The 6,820-nt window shown below is 31.6% G+C and overlaps 1 long non-coding RNA gene across 1 annotated transcript; it reads right to left on the bottom strand.

Moving 5' to 3' along the window:
* Positions 1-5,350: 5,350 nt before the first annotated feature.
* LOC120168871 lies at positions 5,351-6,040 on the bottom strand. Its single transcript, XR_005520611.1, has 3 exons — positions 5,816-6,040; positions 5,566-5,714; positions 5,351-5,471 (listed from the first exon to the last, which is right to left on the bottom strand). It is a non-coding gene; the product is annotated as an uncharacterized LOC120168871 (long non-coding RNA).
* Between the last annotated feature and the right edge of the window lie 780 nt (positions 6,041-6,820).

Raw genomic sequence — 6,820 nt, 5'->3', positions numbered from 1 at the left:
GTATATTTTTTACCTGAAAAACCTTCGGTGATCTCATAAAATAACTTAAGTTATTACAAATCACCAATGCAAAAGCCCAATCATCATCGGTTGGCAAGTACTTGTACAAAGAGTCATGATGCAACTGCACACAATGAGGAAAAACATCCTTCTAAGATAAAGCTCTTTGGAGTATCAAAAAGGTGGAATTTTATCGAGTTCTAACATTAGCACACAATTGTTTTGCAGCTGAAATACTTATTTAACTTGCCACCTCTTCAAATCTTTCCCACCTTTTTTGAGTAGTACTCCAAAAAATAACACTATTATGGATTCTTTCTATATCATCTACAATAACACTTAATCCAACTTTAACAATTAAATGCAATACGTGTGCACAACAACACATGTGAAAAAAAGTTACATTAAGTAACAATGTATCACCTCTCAATCTATCAATTAATAACCTAATGACATCATTCACACTATATTTGTCAACTGTAACAGATGCAAGTTTCCTATCAATATTCCAATCTCAAAAACATTTCATCAAACTAGAAGCAATAATATTAGTGGTATGTGGGGCTGACACATATTTAAATCTGATTAAACAATAATTAAAATGCATAAGTTTTTATACATATTCAAACATAAATAATTTATAAATATATATTTAAAAATGTACCTTTTTGATGCGCTTTTATAAACTCCAAAAGTTATCAATGTAATGAGCAATAACAACTATTTATCCTTTATTTTGGTGATTTGAAATACACATATCAATTGTTATGGAAATTCTTCCATCATTAGCCTCATACTTGGACAATAACTTTACCTTTACCTCTTCTAACATACCTAAAATAACAAACTTTATAGTCTTGTGAGAAGACATTTCAAATGTAGGTTGCAGATTAGAACAATACTTTTTGAACTGTTAATGATCCACCATCGATAAAGGATATTCATGCATGACTATTATCTTCGAAAAGTGTTTTCCTTGCAACATTTAGATTGAATGAGAAAGCCTTTATTGTTAATTTTTCATCCGACTTCTTTTGATTAGCTACTAGGATTCGATTTCGAATGTCCACTTGAGCTCGCTTGTTGTACCTTTTTAAATAATAACGCAAGTGACTTGTTCCATTCTTAGATTCACCACTGAGCTTCTTTCTACAATTATTACATATCGCCTTCCACTCATTGTTGATCTTTTTTTTTATAGTGCTCTCATACCACATAATTTAATTTTGATAAGTTGCTTTCACTTGACTCATTATTTTCAATCACAACATTAGGTTGACTTAACGTACGACTTGTAAATCCCACGGAACTTGCTGAAGAACTTTCCTCAGCTGGTAATTGTGGAGAGATAAATGTATGAGATGTTGATGAAATAGAATTCTCACCAAAATAGAAATTTTTCTATATAAATAACGTTAAAGTCGTCAAAAGATAATATTCAATAGTCACAATAATTTATGTGATGTTAAATGCCAAATGTCGATTCATATTGTCTTCCCGAACAAACATTTGACGAACCATATACTTAGCTTGCGGTTCCAACAAACAAAACATCAATGGTTGTATTAAATCTTACAGGGTAACAATAGCAGAATAACAATTTTATTTTATTTCAATTTTGTTTCTGCTAAAAGAATTATAGAAAAATTATCATCATACAAGAAAGATGTTTGTACATTATAGTACTACAATAAAGATGTCAATAAGGCTATTTTAACGAAATAATATGGACCTGTGATTTGTAAACTGACAAATTAAAAGTGAACTGCACATAACAAAGGCTTTCTTTAATTTAGCACTCCCCCCCCTTTTTTTTTGTTTTATGCTTTTACTTATATAAAGGGAGAGCCAATGTTTTAATAAATTAATAAAAAAAAATGTATGGATATGGTATTACAGTTACTTAAAGCCATAGACACAACAATTACGTTTAAATTTCAAATTGGTGTTCCTGAAATATCAAAATGAAAATAGATATGTATCGAATAAAATAAAATTATTATAACTTAAAGAACCTTTCCGTCTACTGACTTATTTCTTTCACCATTAATGGAATGATTTCATGGTTTATTGAATCTGAATATATATTAGATTTTTACTAGCTATAAATTATTCGATAATTTTTTATTTTAAATCAATTTAAAGTATAAATTAAAACATACTAATTTTAATGAATAATAATTAAAGAACCTACTGATTTGGAATGAAATTAAAATCTAATTAGGGGTTGGATAAATGATTTAGTTTTCAGTTTTCACGCATACAAACCCGAAGTTTATATAAATATAAGTAGACTTAAATCAATTCGGACTTAATTTTTAAAAAGAAACCCGATCCTTTCGGGTCAAAGTCCGTCAAGTCTAGGTCATAGGCCTATCCCTACTCCTATTACTTTTATATTTAAAAAAACGATTAAATTTGATTTTTCAATTTTTGTGAAATGTGTTATATTACTATATTTTAAAATATATATAAATGGCATTTTAAAAATATATCAAGTGATTATAATGTATATTAAGTTTAAAAACTTTAGAGAAATATAACAAAAAATCTTTTAAAAAAAATTGAAAAATGTGAAAAAAAATTCTCAATTTTAAGTATTAAATTTTGAGTAATAACACTTCATGGTCAAAATATCACATTCATTTCATTTTAGTCCTTTTAATTCAATATATTAATCTTGTTTAATTCGATTATTCATTTGTTTCTTAGAAATGACTAATAAATTGAGTAACAAATCAAAATTAATGAGATTCGAATCTTGGTTCTTTTATTTCAAATTAATCAATTTAAATTTTCGATCGTCTAGTTTAAACATATTCCAGGAGCCAAGAGGATATCACAAGATCAATACGGATGAAGCCGTATTTCTTTCGCATGATCCGCCACCAGAGGCGGGCCTTATAGTTTTCATGGGTATCCCAGGCAACGCCTCAAAATTGTCTACTTAGTGTTAATTTTTTCTAATTTTTTTAATTAATACAAGTGTCACCCCTAATATTGTGTGTAACTGTTGCTCTTTATTATAAGAAAAAATTAATATCCTATTTAAAATTAAAAAAAAGAGATAAAACCCAAAAAGCAAACCTTAAGCCCATGCACCTATTTTTAGTTTTGTGTAACCCCTAAATTTTTGTCTGTCCGCCACTGTAGGTTGTGTATTGGATACCATCATGGTAGTTCATTGACAAGTTTTATATGAAACCTTGGGATCCACTTGGAGCTTGATGTGGAATTATGGGGCATATATGATGGTTTTATGCAGGCACATAATATGGGTGCTCGAATACTAGTGTTGGACTCAGATAGAAAAGCAACATTGCATGCTATTATTAGCTCAAGTTATGATGTTCATAATGCAGTTATTCGAAGCATATATCAAATTCTTACAAGGGCATGGGATGTTAGAGTGGTACATGTTTATGAGGAAGACAACTTCACAGCTGATGCCATCGTGCACCATCTCATCTTAACCCCTTTTTCACAAAATAAATAAATAAACATGATTTGAAAACAACAAATGTCTCGAAATCTTAGTTTTTTAAAGGCACAAGACGCACCAAGCCGCAAAGTATCTCTAGAGCCTAGGCTTAGGGCGAAGGAGTGCGACTTTCATAAGAGAGGCACATTTTATACTAAAAACCTAATAAATCAATTATAAAATATATTTTATACTCAAAATAATATTATAATCATATTATAAATATTTAAAGATCATAATATTTAATATCATTAAATAACAACACAAATAGAACTAATAGAACTATTATACGTTCATAAATTTAAACAAGACTTAATTGGTTCACATAAGTAAACTTTTAACACTAGAACTAATAGATTTACTGTTAAAATCTTAATATTTTTTATTATTTTCCTTATTTTATGCATTTATTGTTATTTCCATCTTAAATATACACTAAACAGAACCAACAACCATAAATCTACCCACAAATATGCCTAGAAGAGCCTTAGAAGCTTAGCAGCCAACCAACACCCTTAAACCTGAGCCACAAATATACCAGAGTTTTTTAAACAAAATTTTGATCATTTAAAACGGGCTCAAAGGCCAAAGGAAAAGCTATGAAGCATCAAATTAATACAATATGAATTATTAATGAACCATCACATGACAAAACACACAAACATGCTAGATCGAACTAAGCTGATATTATAAAACATGCAGAAAACACAGTGGACCCTACTTTCTCGTCATCAAATAATGAGTGGAATTCTTCCCCACTATATATTCTCCGAGGGAAATAATAAATTTGAAGGAGTTATGTATCCAATTATAATTTATGTGATCAAGAAATTTATCTAAATATTTCTAGGGAAAAAATGGATTTCTGAGCACCGATTCACTTGCCTTTCCCATGTGAAAAAAGGATTTGAGGACTCAATTGTGCAGTAAATCACACTAAGTTGGCCAAACTTCTTGCAAAGTGCAAACAAAGGTTGACAGATAGCAGCTTGCAGAACTTGTAATTCTACAGTAATATTCAGTAAACATCAACAATTAATTGCACTGATATTGTTGGAGACACAATCACATAAAGCAGATTATCAAAATTCTGAGTATCAATCACCCACGGAAAGAAATAAAATGACTATAGAAGGATTCAATGTCTAACTTCATATATTTTCAGTACCACAAAGTTCATGAGAGAAGATAGCCAAGCTAAAAGAGATTGGATATTCAAGGTGTTCTAAATTTCGTTACTCATGAAGCAAGGGCACATTTATAATTAGATATCTTCATTTTCGCATAAAATTGATTTGAAATATTGTGAATAACAAGGTTATATAATGAGAGAAAATGGATTGGTGGACAAGAAACTCCAATGAAATCACTCAGTAAGAGGTTATGACTAAAAGATTAGCAGAGTTCTTGGAATAACTAGAGGTGTTCAAATAAAAGAATAGAACAAAAAAACCAACAAACGAGCTCCGACACAACCATATCCATAACCACATTCTACGATGCTCCACCCTAAAGAAATTGGGATGATGCTGCGTGCCAACAACCCTAGGGATTTTTCTGTTAGTAATGCAAAAAAAAAAAATCCATAGCACTGCAAATAAATCTACCCCATCTTAAAAGTTTCAACAACAATACTCTGATCATGATTATTACACCAACAATACTTCATCAATAACTTAAGTGGTTTCAACTTAAATAAAAATATAGCCACATCATCAACATCCTCAATTATAATGCTAAAGTGTGATCCATATTTTAAGTGCTCCAAATTGAAACAACTTCACAAAGATAATTATTTAGCAATTCATTGAAAAAGCAGTCAGACTTTCACTTACAAAATGGGATACGGAAGCATAAAGTGTTCACAAAATTCACTTACAAAATGGGATAGAAAAGCATAAAGTAATCACAAATTCACAATTAAAACTCTTACAAGTCAAGTAGTAGTCAACTATAACCTTTGCCAAGACAGTTTAGGCAGCGCTGCACCCTATAATAATCCCAGAGAAACCATCAAGACCTAGAGAAAAATCTCTATAAGAAGAAAATATTGAATGATAAATGAATAAAGAAAGACGACTAACCTGTTACCGTCACAAGTAGGGCAAACACAAGGGTTAATATGAATAGGATCATACAAAGGTGACCACTTTATTGTAGCATTTCCATTGCATAGCTTGAATAAGTAAAATCATTTCCCTTTACAAATCCCACAAGGCAAGGCAATTTTTTCCTACAAAACCCAGAGAGAGAAATTGAAAATGTTCACACTCTCAAAACATTAGAAAAGAATAGAAAACAAGAAAAGAGTGGGGATTGACGAATTGTCTTTACCCGTTTCCTTTCAGCTACAGAGCGAAATGCACCAATGGCAACAGTAGCAGCAAGATTCAGAGTCAGAAATCCTCCAAAAACTATAGCAGCGCCTTTGCCCACTACATGAAGTTTCTTTGGGACCATTTTTTAACCTTCTTAGTTATTTAATTTCTTACAGGAATTTCTTCGAACAAAATCGATGCATAAGAAACGTTAAGTTTTACCGCTATACGATAAAGAGTTGGTTCAATACTTTCAGGTCTATAGTTTTCGTTTGGTACAAAACCAGAATATCATAAATAGTTCACTAAAATTGACAAGCTCAAACCCGCAACTTTCTGGGCTATTTGAATTTATTTGTCTCCTTTAACACTCTCTTGGGATGACCCTAAAGATTTTTGGGCATCTGAAACTTGAACCATCCATTGCCAATCGCAACACATACAGAGACAATGGAGCAGTGGAATTTATCTATTCCTCTCCTTGTCCAACCTAAAACACCAAAAACGAAGTAAGTCCATATAACTATTAGCTATATCGAGAAAGAAACTAAAGCAAACAAGTAAATGACATGTAGATTAATATGGAATGACCCTTAATATTAAAACTTCCACATGCAAACAAGAAACCGAGCACAATAAAGGCACAATCAAAGTCATGGATGATTATCAGGAGATGTTTGTCGCCTTAGACGGTGCCTCCATGGAAATGATCCACCATCTGAATGCTCATTGTCCTCATCTATGATAGATCGAGTTTCCCCGTCATAACTTTCTCCCCAAAGTCTAGCGGATCTTCTCCTAATAGTCAGTTGAGTTATCACTCTTGAGGTGCCAGACCAACTGCTGCTCCAAAGACTAGACCTTGGCTGAAGCACTCGAATAAGGAAAAAGACGGTGAGCCAACTTCCATCATCAATTGGTAATATGTTGTCATCAATCCTCTCCACCTCAAATGAAGATTGTAGTGTGTTTACGGCCCAACCTCCTCCAATTTCTCTGTCGCTCAGGATCAGCCTATGAT

This window comes from Hibiscus syriacus, unplaced genomic scaffold, assembly GCF_006381635.1.
Source record: "Hibiscus syriacus cultivar Baekdansim isolate YM2019G1 unplaced genomic scaffold, ASM638163v2 tig00111723_pilon, whole genome shotgun sequence".
Lineage (NCBI taxonomy): Eukaryota > Viridiplantae > Streptophyta > Magnoliopsida > Malvales > Malvaceae > Hibiscus > Hibiscus syriacus.
Note: the sequence above shows the minus strand (reverse complement) of the source record. Positions and strands in the feature narration are given on the sequence as shown.